Consider the following 17,089-nt stretch of genomic DNA (forward strand, 5'->3'; position numbering starts at 1 on the left):
TTTGAGACCCCAGGCTGATCTCAAAGTTGAAATAGAGCCCAAGCCAAACTTGAGTTTCTAATCTTCCTGGCTTGACAGGACTGAATCAGTACATTTTTACAATTGCATTTAACTGGTGTGTGTGTGTGTGTGTGTGTGTGTGTGTGTGTGTGTGTGTGTGTGCACGTTTGCCTATGTGACACAGTGCACATGTGGAGGCGAGAAGACAACATGTAGAACAAGGGTTTTGCCTACCAAGTGTGTTCCACGGCCTGAATTGAAGTCCTCAAGCTTGCTGACAAGCTCCATTGAACTGTCCCACACCTAGCTTTTTAAAACCAATTATTTATTTTGTTTGTGTGTATGTAAGTATGTGTGGTCTATGTGTGTGGGACTTACGTGTGTATGTGTGCAAGTCTGTGTGCACATGAAGGCCAGAGGAGGATATCTTGTGTCCTGTGATTGCCCTCTACTTTACTCACTTGAGACAGGCTTTCTTACTGAGTGAACCTAAAATTAGGCTGGTAACCAGTAAGCATCCTCCTGTCTCAGCCCCATACCCCAGCACTGGGGCAATAGCTGCTTGAGTGACCATACCCATATCTTTCTGTGGGTTCTGGGGACATGAATTTGAGCATGTATAACAAGTGTTCTTAACTGCTGGGCCATGTCCCCAGACCCTTCTCTGCCATTTTAAGATACAAGATCTTTCTCTGTAGCCTGACAGGCTGCATAGGAACTCTTGGCGAGCCTCTGATCTTAGCTGAGTGCTGGAATTGCAGATGGACAACCATGCCTGGATTAAAAAAATAATAATGATTTCCAAGATGGGAAGCAAACCAGTCATTGAAACAGCAGCTCTAAAACTCAAGTTCTCTTTGCAGAGTTCTCTCTCCCACTTCACACATACTTCTGACCATTGAGGATTGCAGCTGCTGCAGTCGGTGATGTCATGGTGCCGCTGGGCTATGTTGTAATAGATTATTTCGTGATGTCACATCGGTGAGCTCCATTCGTGCCTCAGTGAATCAAGTGGAGAAAGGCACCCACTTTTTGCAATGAGCCTCTACATGCATGTATACCCATGTGCATCCACATCTCACACACTTGGAAACACACATCTATATACCCCAACACAGAGATACATAAAAAAAATATAAACATTGGACCCAGTAGAGGAGCCTTGGAAATTTCTTTTTAAGATTATTCTAAACCACTTTTGAGATCTCAGAGGTTCCTAACATGAGATCTGGGTGTTTCCATGACTGTAGCTACCGTTTGTAGTTAACCTATGAAAAATAACTATTTCTCCTGAAGTTCGTGTTAACCATGGTCAAGTTCCTATTTTAGGTTCCACGCCTCAGGGTGGTGAGGAACTCAAGTTCAGTTATGCTAACTGCCGGGTACACAGCAGAGTGTTTCTAGCATCTGTGTGGTCAAAGTATAATAATGTTGCTTTTTAGATGTTCCTGTCTTAGGACTTGCGCTCTCCCAGGGGTCAAGGGAGAAGATAGCCTCAGCTTTGCTCACTCGGAACCCCCAGCCGGGACCTGTCTCAGTTGCTTCCCTCGTCCATAGTTGAAGCCCATGAGTGCTCTGTAGTTGGGGCTTATGGATGATGAACCTGTCATACAGAATCCGTTGGAACCTGCTCAGATGGGTGAGGAGCTCCATTTCTGCGTGCTAGCAACAAGTTTCTTTAGTCAGCTTTCCATTGCTGTTAAAAAAAAATGCATGTTCTAATTAGCTTTTAAAGAGGAAAGGTTTGCTATGGGGACACATTGCTTTTGCACTTGGGGAAGTGTGCCTGATGACAGTCAGCCGTAGGGAAAGAAAGTCTGGCAGAGGAAACTTCAGATCTCATGACCAGGAAGCAAGAGAGGAGGAAGGGGCCAGGATGTGTGGACCTTTTGGGGGAACATTCAACATTCAACCTCTGATAAACTACCTTCTCAGACTTGCCCTCTCCCACCCCACACGATGTTGAGAAGTGATTTAAAACAAGGCTTATTGCCCACATAAACACTATACTGCCTATTTTTATCATTTTTTCTTATTTACTGTTAAGATGGGAAAGCCCTTCTTGATTTTTTTAATAATCATTTATTGGATATAAATCATATATATTGGATGGCTTATACATTTGGAAAATATCAAGTTTCTCATTCCAAGATGGTTTCCTCGACCCATGTAAAGACTTGATAGAATTTTAACTAAATGTTTCTAGTCTCAGAGTTTCTTAAAAGCCAGTGTGGTGGTACTGAGGGACTTGTGTCCTTCGAGACACACAAAAAGTTGACATAGATCCCCTAATGACTGAGGAGGGACAGGGAGGGACAGGTTCTTTTTTTTGTTGTTGTTGTTTTGTTTTGTTTTTGTATTAAAATTTTACTCTGCAGGGGACTAATGCTGACTTTACATTTAATCAATTAGAGAAGAAGTTACATATAGAAGCTTACAAGTGAAAATAGGCATCTATGTATGTATGTGCTCCATAGTCCCCATAACGCAATTTTCTAAAACTGTATGCCTATGCCTATATCATTATAAATTATAAATTAGTCTTGTCTCTGTATGCACAGTTTGTATACCCACCTGGAACATATTCCAAAGAGTCTGTTACTAAGGAATGTACTCAGTTCAAGTTTGAACAATTGAAGTGGAATAATCATAGATAGAATAATTATCTTAAAGGTCCTGAGAGTTTAAAACAACAATACTACGAAGAGAGAGCTGGCCCAAGAACAGACTTGAGGAAGAAGGAAAAATCCACAGCCACTACAGAGAGCCTTTTGTTCACCAGAGTTGACTCAGACAATTCCAGAAAGGGGCACCTTGCTGATTATGGCTGTCCCAGAAGGAAGCAGCCAGGACATCTCCATATGGAGGGAAAGATGGCTTTTATGTAGAACCAAAATGAAAGACTTTGCTTGTAGAGTCAACTGTAATAAGGGTACGTATGAAATGAAATAGGTTAGAAGTGTTTCTCTCTCTCTCTCTCTCTCTCTCTCTCTCTCTCTCTCTCACACACACACACACACACACACACATATACACACACGTATGTCAAATAATCATGATGAAAGAAAGTTGGAGGACTCACACTTCCTGATATCAAGTCTCACTCCGAGGTGACAGTAATCAAGACAGTGTGGCACTGATATAAAAACAGGAAACAGACCTAAGGAATGGACTGAGACTCTAGAAACCAGGCTTCACATCAGAATTAATTCACTTTTGACAGGGATCCTAAGAGAATTCAATGGAGAGAGACTTTTTTTTTCCATAAATGATTCTAGAACAACTGGATAGTAACATGCAAAAAGATAAAGCCATATTTCTAGCCGCAGAGGTTGACTCCAGTGGACCAAAGACCTAAGCATAAGAGGAAAAGAAATATAGCCCCCAAGTGGGGCTACATCTTGATATTAGATGTGGCAATGATTTCTTAAATATGACACCTGAAACACCAGCAATAAAGGAAAAAAATGGTAAGTTGGATTGCACTAAAAAACATAAAAACCTGTGTTTCAAAGGATGCCATCTGGGAACAGAAGAACACCGATAAGGAACTCATTTCCAGACCACAGAGGGTTTGTATGGTGTAATAATAAAGAAACAAAAGCTCGATTTAAAAATGAGCAAGGGGTTCAAATGGACACCTCTCCAAAGATGATATGCCAGTGGTCCATAATTGTATGAAAAGGTGACACAAATCACTAACCATTAACACAGTGGTTCTCAGCCTCCCTAATGCTGCAACCCTTTAATACAGTTCCTCACATTCTGGTGACCCCAAACCATAAAATTATTTTTGTTGCTACTTCATAACTGCAATTTTGCTACTGTTGTGAATTGTAATGTAAATATCTGCGTTTTCCAATGGTCTTAAGTGACCCCTCTGAAAGCACCATTTGACCCCCTAAGGTGCCGTGACCCACAGGTTAAAATACTGCACTAAGGAAATGTCACAAAGCGGCACTATATGCTCACTATAATACATATAATGAACAACAAAAATAGCAGAGGAACATATATAGGAAATGTGCCATAGGCATGAAATCCGATTTTATTCAGCCATGAAATTTTTGGCAGACAAATGGTTGCAGCTGGAGATTCTCATTTTAAGTGAATTAAGTCAAACTAAGAAAGAGTAATATTGTTTTCTCTCACTTTTGGATCTTAGATTGTATACAGACAAATAGAATCATAAAACACATAGAATAAGTAAAACTTCTTAGAGAGACAAGGCACTGACAAGCAAGGGAGGTGACTGAAAAGGAAGAGTGGAGTAATGTGGGAAAGAGGGTCAGTACACGGTATAAATGTATAAAAATGGCTTTTTAATACCCGAAATGGTCACAAGAAATATACACCGAGAAAAGAGGTAATAAGAAATGTTTGTGATAGAAAAAAAAGTTGCTGGTCATGAATGTAGAAGCATGGGCCGGGGGAAGCGCTTGCCATACGCGTGTGAGGACATGAGTTTGAATCCTTGGAGCCTGTGGAAAGCTGAATCTATCCTGATCATGGTCTATCTCTGAGGGCAGAAACTCGAGCTGGAGCACAGGAAGGAACTGAGTAGAGACCAGAGAGGACCCTCCTTACTGGCTTGCTCTCAGGATTTGCTCAGCCTGCTTTTTTATACTCTTCAGGAGCGCCTGCCACAGTGGACTGAGTCCTCCCACATCAATTATCAATTAAGATACTACCCCACAGACTTTCTTTTTTTTTTTTTTTTTTTCCCCACAGACTTTCTTACAGGCCAATTTTAAGGAAGCATTTCCTCAATTGAGGTTCCTTTTGCCCAGATGATCCTAGCTTGTGTCAAGTTGACAAAGCAAACAAAACAAATAAACAAAGAAAACAAACAGAACCAATCACAAAAAGCATCACAATGTTCATCCTACTTTCTGAGCAACTGAAGAGTTTTTTGTTTGTGTAATTTTTAAGTGCCTTCAGTTTCCTTATAATTTTATAGATTTTATTTATTTATTTATTTATTTATTTATTTATTTATTTATTTATTTATTTATTTATTTTTAGGCAGGGTCTTATGTAGCTGAAGCTGGCCTTAAACTCCTGATCCTCTGCTGCCATTTCCAAGTCTGGGATTACTGACATGTGCAACCAAACCTGTCAAACTTTATAGGTGTATCATAATGACAGTCAAGAAGATGTTTTTTTTAAAATGATTTTTCCTAGTTTTTAAAGAATCATCCTCTCATATTTACTTAATGAGATATAAATTTAGCAGATGACTTTACTTAAACATAATTTTTCTTTTTTTCTTTCCTTTTGTGGGGGGCAGAATCTTATGTGTAACCTACCCAGGTTGTCCTTAGTAACCCAAGTTGCTCTTATAGCCACAATCTTTATGCTTCAGCCTTCTGAGTTCTATCAAATTGCCTCTGTCTCTCTGTCCCATGTCTTTCTGTCTGTCTGTCTCAGCCTCTGTCTCTTTGTCTCTCTATCTTCTGTGTGTATGTATGTGTATGTATTTGTGTTTTTTTGTGTATGTGTATTTGTGTGTATATGTATATGTGTATATATGTATGTGTGTATGTGTATTTGTGTATGTGTGTATATATGCATGTGTATATGTGTATATATGTATGTGTATATGTATGATGTATGTATATTTGTGTACGTGTGTATATGTGTATATGTATATGTGTATATATGTATGTGTGTATGTGTATTTGTGTATGTGTGTATATATGCATGTGTATATGTGTATATATGTATGTGTATATGTATGATGTATGTATATTTGTGTACGTGTGTATATGTGTATATGTATATGTGTATATGTGTGTATGTGTAAGTATGTGTGTGTATGTGTGTGTTTATGTGTGTATATTTGTGTGCATGTGTGTGTACATATGAATGTGTGTATGTATATGTGTATGTATGCGTATATGTGTATATATGTATTAGTGTATGTGTGTATGTATGTGTGTGTTTATGTGTGTATATTTGTGTGTATATGTGTGTATTATATGTATATATGTGTGTGTATGTATTAGTGTATGTGTGTATATGTGTGTGGTGTTTTTATCTATACCTGCATTTTTATCAGTTTATGGATAACATTTGGACTGCTTTCACCTCTTGGTTATTATAGATAACGCTGCTGTGAACATCCATGGTAAGATTTCGTGTGAAGGTGCCTTGTAACTTAGAGGAGAAATTGGTGGGTCACATACTGACTCTATGTTTAATGTTTTAAAACTCTGCCAATCGAGTTTCTAAAATGGCCCCAGCATTTTACATCCCCAAAGGCACTGTGTGAGAGCTCCAAATGCTGCCCACTCACGGCCGCTAGTCATTTGGATTACTCTCTTCATGAGTATGAGGTTTTTATTGTGATATGTGGTTATATTTTTCTAATGGCTAATGATACTTTTCCACATACCCATTGCCACCCGCTTATCTTCTTTGAAGAAATAGCTATTGCCAGCTTTCGTTCAATGTAGTTCCGTACATTTGTACAACGAATCTGTAAATCGTTCTTTCTGGGTACAATATCCACAGCTTCTATCCCTCCTCCAGTATTATGCTTGAAATTGCCTTTTGGCTCTTCTCTCTAAGTCCCTGGTGCAGTGGACTGTGCCTCAGTAGTGCAACCCCCCCCCAACACACACACACAGCAACCCCCCCTCCCCCACGGCAGTGTCTTGCTGGCCTCTGCTGTGCCCAGGGGCTTCAGGACTTCTTGACCCTCCCCCGCTCCCTGAGGTAAACCTTATTGCACATTCCTGTGAGGCTCAGCTGGTGGCTTGCATTTAGCTCTGAGCCTGAGAAAAGCGCAGCTCCCCAGAGGGGCACAGATTCCTCAGCTCTCCTCTGTCTTGGGGCCTAGATTTACAGACCGGTCTAATTTGAGTTCACACCTCGCTTGCCCAGATCACACCTCTTGTTCCCCTGAGAGGATTAAGCTCCACCCCTGGGATTTATACCCTGGTGTCCACCCTGCTCACTGTAATTGTTTTTCCCTTGGCATTCTGTATTTAAAATTTCTTCTTATTCTGTGAAACTAGGTTACCTTCCCCTCCCTCCCTCCCTCCCTCCCTCCCTCCCTCCCTCCCTCCCTCCTTTCCTTCCTTTCCTTTCCCTCTTCCTCCCTTCCTGTCTTTGCTTTTTCTTTTTGAGACAGTCTCCCTCTACAGCTTAGACCGGTCCAGGACTTGAGGTTATCCTCCTGCCCTCAACCTCCTGAGTGCTGAGGTTACAGGTGTGCATCACCAATGGCTGGGTTAACATTGCTTTTATCCTGTCTGGGGAGATGGCTCAGTCATAAAGTTATCACAGGAGTATGAGGACCTCAGTCTGGATCCCAGCATGCCTCTGAAACCCAGGCATGGCAGCCCACAGCTGCGATCCCAGCTCTGGGGGAACAAAGGCCAGGGGATCTCTGGGGCTTGCTGGCCAACCAGCCTGGTCAGTGGATGAGCTCCAGGGTCAGTGAGAGAATTTGTCTTTTAAAATAAGGTGAAGAAACAATTGAGGGGATACTAGATGTCAACTTTGGTCCCCACACAGGTGCACAGATGGCACCCACATACATACTCACCCCTCCTTTGCACCCCTAGACACCCAGAGATGCAAATTCTTGCAACCTTACTTTTTGAGGGAAAATGATCTGATGGTTCTAGAGAATTATGGAGAAGGCAGTAGTGATCACATTTTAGCACATATCAGAATCAGCTGAAGACTTCTTGAAAAACAGACCCAAGCTCTTCTGGATGCTTTTGATCTGTAGAGACAGGATGATATCCGAGAACTTGTTTCTTTGAGACATTCCAGGGGTGGTACTGTTTATCCCGAGACCATACTTGGAGAACATTTATACAGAGCAGCAGTTCTCAGCCGGGGAGTCACGACCCCTTTGACAAACCTCTATCTCCAAAAATATTTACATTATGATTCATACCCATAGCAAAAGAGTTCTGAAGTAGCTAGCAGCAAAAATAATTTTGTGGTTGGGGGTCACCACAACATGAGGAACTGTGTTAAAGGGTCACAGTATTAGGGAGGTTGAGGACCACTGATACAGAGAAACCAGTAGATTTTTGCTTTGGGATGTTAGGTACCCCCCCTTCCCCACTTACTTAACAAGGTTTTGCCTGCTTTTCACCTTTTATACTAGCACATCAAGTGGTAGGCTCCATTTTGGTATTCAATATAAAATATGTTGACTTTCATTTTACTGCCATTTTGTATACTCCCATCCTTCAGGAGTCCTCTTTCTGTTTTGATGTCACTCATGGAATTCATCTAATATGGTGGTACCTTTTGTAACCTTGCCTCTCGGGAAATTGATTTTGTGCTTAAAATTGTTGGTGAGGAAGCTGATGAGGGAATCAGTTTGGTCATTGCTAAGTCTAGTGGAAAGCTCTGAAATCTCTTTGTTTGGTTTCAGTAACCAGACTGATACTAGATCATAATGGTGGCAAGTCTTCTTTTTCTACTTGAGAATTACATCCTTAATTCCATCTCTCCTAAAAATAACCATCCCAAAGGATAGTTGGCTGGTCTTTATGCTATCAACTAATAGGATGTGATAGTTGGATAGAAGGGTCAAATGCTAGCATTTTCAGAAAACGAGTGGAGGTACTAGCTGTATTCAACATGGGGTTATAACCAATGGAGAAGCAGCATGGGCTATTGAAGTCAAATGCTCAACCATAGATGCTCCATTGTTGGCTATAGATGAAGCATATCCTTGTGCAACCAGGACTGACTTTTCCTGGTAAATTCCTTTCCTGAAGTGTCTCAGTTAGGGTTTTACTGCTGTGAACAGACACCATGACCGAAGCAACTCTTATAAGGACAACATTTAATTGGGGCTGACTTACAGGTTCAGAGGTTTGGTCCATTATCATCAAGGCAGGAAGCATGGCAACATCCAGGCAGGCATGGTGCAGGAGGAGCTGAGAGTTCTGTATCTTCATCTGAAGGCTGCTAGCAGAAGACTGACTTCCAGGCAGCTAGGGTGAGGGTCTTAAAGCCAGTACCCACAGTGACACACCTACTCCAACAGGGCCACACCCTCCAATAGTGCCACTCCCTGGGCCCAGCATATACAAACCATCACATTAAGGCAGAAAGAAGACCTTGGAGGCCTGGATTCATCACTGCCTGCTCTCTTGTTTCACATGTCCTGAGGAATAAGTACCTAGAAGAGTGGCAGGAGCTACAGAATCTTAGCCCCACTGTGTCAGAATCTGCTCTCGACTTACCTGGTTCTATCATGTTAGAGCCCCAGAATTGCAGGATTCTCTGTGTGAAGATGCAGTTGGGTGAGACAGGTGACCCTCTGAAGGGGTCACTTAACCTCTCAGCAGCAGAGCTCCTCTGTCTTCTCTGCTTTTTAAGATGAATGTCTTTAGAGCTGGAGAGATGGTTTAGAGCAGTGGCTTTTGACCTTCCTAATGCTGCAACCCTTTAACACAGTTCCTCATGTTGTGGTCACCCTAACCATAAAGTTATTTTCCTTGCTACTTCAGAACTGTACTTTTGCTACTGTCATGAATACACCATAATGTACATTTCTGATATTTCTGGTGGATTTAGATGACCTCCATGAAAGGATCACTTGATTCCCAATGGGGTTGCCAACCCACAGGTTGAGAAACACTGACTTAAAGGTTAAGAGCATTGAATGCTCTTCCAAGGGACCTAGGTTTGATTCCTAGCACCCACATGGCAGGTTACAACTGTAACTCCAGTCCTAGGGGTTCCAATGCCCTCCTCTAGCCTTCATGGACACTGTGTAAATAGGATACACAAACATACATGCAGACAAAAGACCAGTGTTAGCATTCCTTCTAGGCTCCACCCCAAAGTTACCTGGCAATAGCCAGGTAAGCCTGACTCCCTACAAAAGGGCTGCTTGCTCCTTCTCACTCTCTTGCTCTCTTACCCTCTTCCTTCTCTGCCCCTTCTCTCCCATTCCCCTCCCCCTTCACTTGTGCATGGCCTGCTTCTCTCTCTCTCTCTCTCTCTCTCCCTCTCTCTCTCTCTCTGTCTCTCCTACACCTTCATCCCCCCGCCTCCCCATGCCCTAAATAAACTCTATTCTATACTATTCCCGTGTGGTTGGTACTTCATGGGCCCACAGAGGCATCCCCTTCCCTGGAACCATACCATACCTTTACTAACTATATCCCTGGCTTCTCTTTTTCTTTTTTGTTTTTTATAGAACACAACAGCCAGTACACATAAAATAAAAATAAGTATGAAAAAAGAGAGGTGAATATTGGAACAGACTGAGATATGGGTGAATGTTAAATGATCTTGCAGTTTCAATAGCTTGACGAAACATAGCCGTCCTGGAAGTGAAACTTTACACCCTGTGTTAACAACATCTTAACCCAGGTTTGTACAGAGGAAACCCACTATTTGTCTATTCGCCCATGTTTCTTACTTTTTCTTATTTTCAGTTATTATCTTTTCTAACAGACACATAGGCTACAGTTGCGATGTGGTCTCCAGAGCGTGAGCACGGACTCTCTGTGGGCTTTACTCTCTCAGGAGAGGAAGCACAGGCCCCCACGAGCCGCCTCGTATCTCTCTTCTTTCATCTTAGAACCTGAAGGGGCAGGATCCTCACTTGGAGCCTGAAGCTATCCATGGCCGTTTCTCCCTTGTGCTGGCTAAACAACAGACTGAGGTCTGAAGGGGAAGGGAAGTCGGAATATTTTTGTTAATGGGGAGAAGTCCAGTTCTATTTCAAGTATATTAAATTTTCGCTGTGTGTTTAGTGATTTTGGTTAAATTCTTCCATGTACCCAGTTTTCAATTTTTTTTCCTTCTGGGGTTTGGAGAGTCAACTCAGTGGTTACAATCATTTGTTGCTCTTGTAGAGGACTAGAGTCTAGTAGGGAGTCCACCAAGAGGGCAGCTCACCACTACCTGGAACTCTAGCTTAGAAGCTCTGATAGCTTCTTCTTCCCCAACACCCTCTCTGTCTCTCTCTGTCTCTCTGTCTCTGTCTTTCTCTCCCTTACACACACACACACTCACACACAATTAAAAAAAAATCTCTTTCTTTCACCCAACAGCCATTCAACAATACCTACTGAGAGCACTTATGTAGGTGCTCAGCGTAAACCTGCTCTGTGTTCCAAAGGCCTTTACAGACTAGCAGGGGAGACACACATTTGAAACAACAAATACAACACGGAAAGAGAATTGTCATCACCCAGACACTATGGGAGCCGGTGGGCATGAAGCCTTTGACCAGCTGGTGAGCTGGTTAGCTTGGGGACCATTTACTGGGGTCCCAGGTTCGGGTTATAGTATCTGCCTGGACGGAAACCCTTTCTTTACTCTTTTGTAATTGTGTGGCTGCGGATAAATCAAGAGACCATCTGGCCTCCGATGTCATCAGCTGAGGAAGGGACATAATAAAAAGGCCATTACTAGGATCAAACAAGTTAATGTGCTGGGAGCGCCAGAATTACTAATATCTAGCAGTTAACGTGAATGTTAACTATGGTTATTCCCTCTTATTTTCAAATGACTACAGAGGGAGATCTACACTTAATCCATGTGGGGTAGGAAGAATATTAAAAATAGAATTCCTATGTGTTTTCCTTATTTTCTTCTATTCCTATTGTGTTTTAGAATTTATCTATGATGTTTATAGTTTTCTTATTTATATATTTTTATTTAAAAACATCTTAAATGTTATATTTATTATTATTATTATTATTATTATTATTATTATTATTATTATTTGTGTATGTTTTCAGGTTATACACATGCAGGGTATGAACAACTTTGTGGATTTGGTTCTCTCCTTCTATCTTTACATGGGTTCTGAGCATTGAACCCAGGCCATAAGGCTCTCTCAACAAGCACCTTAACCAGTTGACCCAACTCGTCAGTCCTGGTTTCTTAATGGCTGAATGTGTGTAGAGTTATTTCTTTTATTGGCAAAGCATTTAAAGAAACTTAAACATGATTGCATTACAGGTATACATGACACGGGAAAGTCATGAGGTTTACAGTTTACAAAGCACCCCCATGGATAGAGCAAACATATGAAGTGTCTGCATTTGCCTCTGGTCCTCAGGACATCCACATGGACAGAATGTCACGGTGAGGGCCTATGCCTACCAGCATCCGCCCTACATATCCCCTCCAGGCCTCTCCCAGGGGAGCTGGCTCCTGTTTCCCCCACCTGTGCTCTAACACCGGACTCTCAGCTGTGTCGTAGTGTGAGACACAAGATAGAAACCGTGGCAATTTGAGTCGTCCGTATCATTGCCCAACACTTTCTCCAGAGTGACTGCTAACGAATGATCTTTTTTGGATGCTGACTTTTCTGGCAGACAAGAAAGCCCTCTGAGAAAGCCTATAAAAACATTTACCATACAGAGCAATCTGTCTCCTCTGCTTGATTCCTTTTCAGATTTTTCTCATGTAAAAGAAGCTAACACAACAACAGCCGCTCAGCTACAAGTTAGGAAAACAACGCTATCATCTCGCCTGGGCTGTTGATGGCTCTTACTTAAGGCAATTTACAAATTCATGAAGGATTTCCCTTCACACATTCACACTTGGTGCAGCTTTTGAATCCTTGCTGAGAATTTGAAGATTAATTTATGTAAACAGAAAGGAGACCCAGGTTTGCTGGAAATTCCATAAGCTCACTTCATATCTAATTAGAGTTCCGTAGAAAATCTGCTCATTATAAAAAAAGCAGAGAATTCTAGCTCTGAGGAGAGGTTATCGTTGTTTTCTCACTGGACAGAAAAATAACAGGGCCTGGTGGTAATTAGCAGGCTGCTTGGGGATAGGCGAATGCTTTCCTGCCCTTAGCTTTAAAAAGTACCCATTCCTTCACAGAAGCTCAGTTTTTCCTAAATTAAGCTAGCTTCATTATAATAATAATAATAATAATAATAATAATAATAATAATAATAATAATAATATTGACAAAGTCTCATGAAGTGCAGACTGGCCACAAATTTTCTACATAGCAGAAGATGACCTTGAACTTCTGATCCTCCTGCCTCCACTCCTGAATTGCTGAGATTACAGGTGCTTTCTGTCAAGCCTGGTTTGTGTGGTGCTGGAGACTAAATTCCAGGCTTCGGTGTGCCAGGCAAGCACTACACTATCTGAGCCACATCCGTAGCCCTGCGTCTCATGGTTTATTTTATTTTAGAAACAGGGCCTTCCCCCCTTCCCCCTTGACATAATCTTTTTATTAATGATTTGGGAATCTCATACAATGTACCCGGATCACACTCACTTCTTAGTCCTCCCAGTCCAACCCTGCTACCCTTACATCCTCCTCTAGAAAAGGATGAAAAAATACATCGGGTCCAGTTCAATGTGTGTTGCCCATACTCACTGGAGCATGGTCAAACTCCCAGTGGCCAGCCCCTTGAGTCCTTTCCGGTCCCACCCCTGACTCCCACCAGATGCCATCAAGTGTGAAGAGCTACATGTCAGCATCTTTATCACAGTGCTTAGGAACTCTCTTCAATGGCTTCCTGTCCTGACTGTTACTTTTGTGGGGAGGGGGAGGGGGAGGGGGGCGGTGGTGTTGGCCCAGGGATACTATGTAGCCTTGGCTGTCCTGCAAGTAGCTGCGAATATCTGTCTAGCCTTGACCTCATAGAGCTCCAGAGAAACTGTCCTAACATATAACTCTTCCTTGGGAACCAACTGAGCCCTGCTGTGGGCTGGTCGTCACTTCTCTTCCTCTGTTATTTTTCTGGTTACAAAACAAATGTGTGCATGCTGACCTCACGAGCCTTTCGTGTTGCTGTGTGGGCCCACGAGCTGATGCTGAGGAAGGATTTTTAAAGATAGAACGCACGGATTATTAATTGTGGTACGATTATTTACATAATTTGAGACAGGTTCTTATTAATGAAAGTAAATCTTCCTCAAGTTTTTTTTTTTTTTTTTAAGATTGTGTCTATGTCAACGTGATTTAGTCTTTTAATAAAAGCAAGTATTATGACAGGCAGGTTGACTAGTGAATGAAGCACGTCTTACCTTGTATGTTTAATTGACAGGTTCATCCCAGACTTCCACATGTGTGTAACGTGCTCATAACAATCACTGTCTTGACTTGAAGAGGATTGTGCTGGCTTTTGTCATTTTTGTATAGTTTTGAAGAGTCACATTTTTTTCCTCTCCTTGAACACAATTAAGAAAAGTGTGGGCGCTTAATTTGATACTTCCAGATTTGGTGAGTTTTACCCTTTCAAAGTGAAGGAATTTCTGTAAGAATCCCAGAGTTCTGCAACGCCTGGGCACCGCTTACTTATTCCTACTGATTGAGTGAACATACTCCCTGGGGGAGTGAACACATTCCCTGGGCATTTTCTCTGTACTGGCCATGGTATGGGCAATGCACATCAGGGCTTCTCAAAGCTTCGTCTCAGGACCAGCAGCTTCATCAGCTTCTAGGAACTTCCTATGAAGGTAACTTCTCAGGCTCTGTTAACTGATGGATAACTCAGGTAAGGGCCCCAGCAATCTGTTTTGACAAACACTGAGGGAGACTATTCTGTTGTCTAGAGTTTGTGAGCCATGCTCTGGAGGACTCACGGTCGGCATAGAGTGCAGGCGGTTTACTCCGTCCTCGTCGTAGCCTTAGTTTTGGTACATTCTGCCAATGCACACATGCCATATAACTGAGTCTGACTACTCATTATATCATTGTGCATTCCATGTTTAGTTTGAGAAACACTTCTGTGCGATCCCTTTCAACTCTGCTGCAGAAGCAGGTCCTGAAGCTGCGCTGGGAATGGCAGATTCTCCCACCTGAATCCACGTTTCCTTGGATGCCCTATAAGGCTCAAGCTGTCTGAGCGAAGCTAAAGCCCACACCTGGGTGGGTGACTATCAAAGGCAGAAGAAGGGGCTGTGAGCTTTGAAGAACAGCATCATGGGGGCTTGCTGGAGCATGGGCGGAAGCTCTTGGTTGGGCTGTGGTCTTTTTGTTCTGGGCCTTTGATGCATGAATTTTAGCCAGGTACAGCCATTGGAGCGCTCCACCCATGCTCTGCCTCCTCCAATAAACGAGATAGCCTCTTCCAGACACCATGGCGTTACGGTCACATCTAACAGTAAGCAACTACAGTTTTTGTTCTCCACCAGGGAAGCAATAATGTAGCAGCTAGATGGTAGCATTCTGTGAGTCTCGCAGGGAAACCCAGACATTTGGATTTCTTGAGAGTAAAGCATGGAGTTACTGAGTGAGGATACTCAGCTGGTCCTCAGGTCTGTCTGTGGGTTCCAGAAGTAGGATGGCCTTGGTCTTAATGACAGATGCTCTAGTGTTCTGTGAGCGAAGATGTCCTAAAGTATGAAGTGTGCGACTCAGGGAGTCCAGCCAACAACTCTACTGTGTTGTGAAATGTGACAGGCAAGTGGCTTGTCCTGGGCTGTATAGTATCTATAGGGTCGTCAGCCTTGGGGCTGTCATTCTCTGAGTTAATTCCAATTGTGGGGTTGTAAGTGAAGAGGATGAGAAGTCCACTTCTCGTTGCCATGGAATCAAGAGCTGGCTTCATGGGTGGGTGTACCCAACAGCATCTGCTAAGCAGCTGACTGACCTGTAAGTCCTGAGTGGTAGGGAGTAAGAGGGGAGTTCAGTAAGCTTTCTCTGAACATCCGTGATAGCAACTTCCTGAAGCTTCCCTCTTCCTGTAGGTACCCTATTCCTACATAGTTCCTGGCTTCTGCACTTTGAAGCAGCTTCTTCTTGGGTACCTATTGCTCCTCATGCCTCTGAGCTCATTCTAGAGTTCAAGGACCCTCAAAAGGGGCCACAAAGAGTCCTTCTGGGTGCTTTCCCCATTACCTTCTCATCCTATCAGTCAGAAGGAAGATCATAATTGGAGGTCTATTGTTTACCAAGGTACTAGATGAGGTGCTGCCTATCGCCCTGACAGAGGAGACTGAATCCACTGATGCTTCTGAAACCATCGTGATGGAATGTTCCAGCACTCAAGACAAACATGATATAGTGCTGCTGTTTGAGTCCGTGTCCTATGCTCAATCACCTCTGTTTCACTTGCCTTATGTCCAGGAGCCCTTTATCCCTGACGAAGAACAGCTGATCTTAAGCCAGAATCACCAGAATGTGGGTTGTGGCTGGTCTTATCTCCCTGCAGAGAAGCTCTGTCACCTGGAGGATGAAAAGGTGAATCTTCACAGAGCTTTGTGGGGCCAGTGAATTGTGGGACTCAAGACTTTTGGCTTCCCTTACTGTCAGGGGATCTGTCTGGTCGTGAATGTGAGCTCCTTCACTCCAATTTTGAATGCTATAAAGTATAAAAGGAAGCCCTGCTTTTATTTCATTTTGGGTTATCATGGAGTAGCACTAAATGTTCAACTCTTTGGGCATATCTCCTTTTGAGTCAAAGAAGCCAGCAAAGGTGGGGCTAAGGTAATCCACAATAACATAGTGTCCCACGCCTTTCCCCAGTGTGTGTGTGTGTGTGTGTGTGTGTGTGTGTGTGTGTGTGTGTGTATGTGTATGTGTGTTTAACTATAGTTTTTGGTTATATAGTTTAACCTCCAGGTTTGGTTTGGTTTGTTTCATTTTGAGACAGGGCCTCCCTGTGTAGCTCTGGCTGTCCTGAACCTTACTATGTAGAACAGGTTGGCCTTGAACTCACAAAGACCCACCTACCTCTGCTTCAATTAACTAAAGGAATGAGCCATCAAGAACCTTCTGAAGTCCTAATCTGGAGGTTTCTCCCATGCACCTAGATTTCTTTCCTACTCCCGCTTGCCCTGTCTGCTGTAGCCATGACTACAATAGATTCCACTGTTGTCATTTGTTCTGCAGAGGAAGGCACCCGCTTGCTCCTGGCTCTCTCAGGTCTGCAGTCCCATCAAGGTCCGTCTTTGCTCCTTGATGATCCAGGATGATGAACACAAGGTGAACGTGCCCTGTGTTAATGCTTCCCTAATAGAGATGTGTGGCTGCTCCTGAGATACCCTGGAGCCTCAGGGATTTGACATTCATTTATGTCTTAGGAGTCAATTAAGGGTCTTGTCTCCAGAGCTCTTTGGTGGTAGGTGAGGGGATTTGGTTTCCACTTTCCAAAGCACAATAAAAATG

General features: G+C 42.8%; 1 long non-coding RNA gene across 4 annotated transcripts in view; it reads left to right on the plus strand.

The window, feature by feature from the left end:
- Positions 1-16,307, plus strand: part of LOC102553935 (uncharacterized) — a 28,694-nt gene extending 12,387 nt beyond the window's left edge. For 2 of the 4 annotated variants that reach the window (XR_015670693.1, XR_015670704.1), the window contains exons 4-7: positions 1,443-1,639; positions 2,674-2,932; positions 10,187-10,362; positions 10,447-10,758. This is a non-coding gene — a long non-coding RNA (uncharacterized LOC102553935). Of the gene's footprint in view, positions 1-1,442; positions 1,640-2,673; positions 2,933-10,186; positions 10,363-10,446; positions 10,759-14,024; positions 14,201-14,692; positions 14,849-14,985; positions 15,084-15,877 lie in introns of those variants that run through there. The other 2 variants (XR_015670715.1, XR_015670726.1) reach the window with 2 other exon arrangements.
- Positions 16,308-17,089: the final 782 nt, after the last annotated feature.

This window comes from Rattus norvegicus, chromosome 2 (assembly GCF_021556685.1).
Source record: "Rattus norvegicus strain SHRSP/BbbUtx chromosome 2, alternate assembly SHRSP_T2T, whole genome shotgun sequence".
Lineage (NCBI taxonomy): Eukaryota > Metazoa > Chordata > Mammalia > Rodentia > Muridae > Rattus > Rattus norvegicus.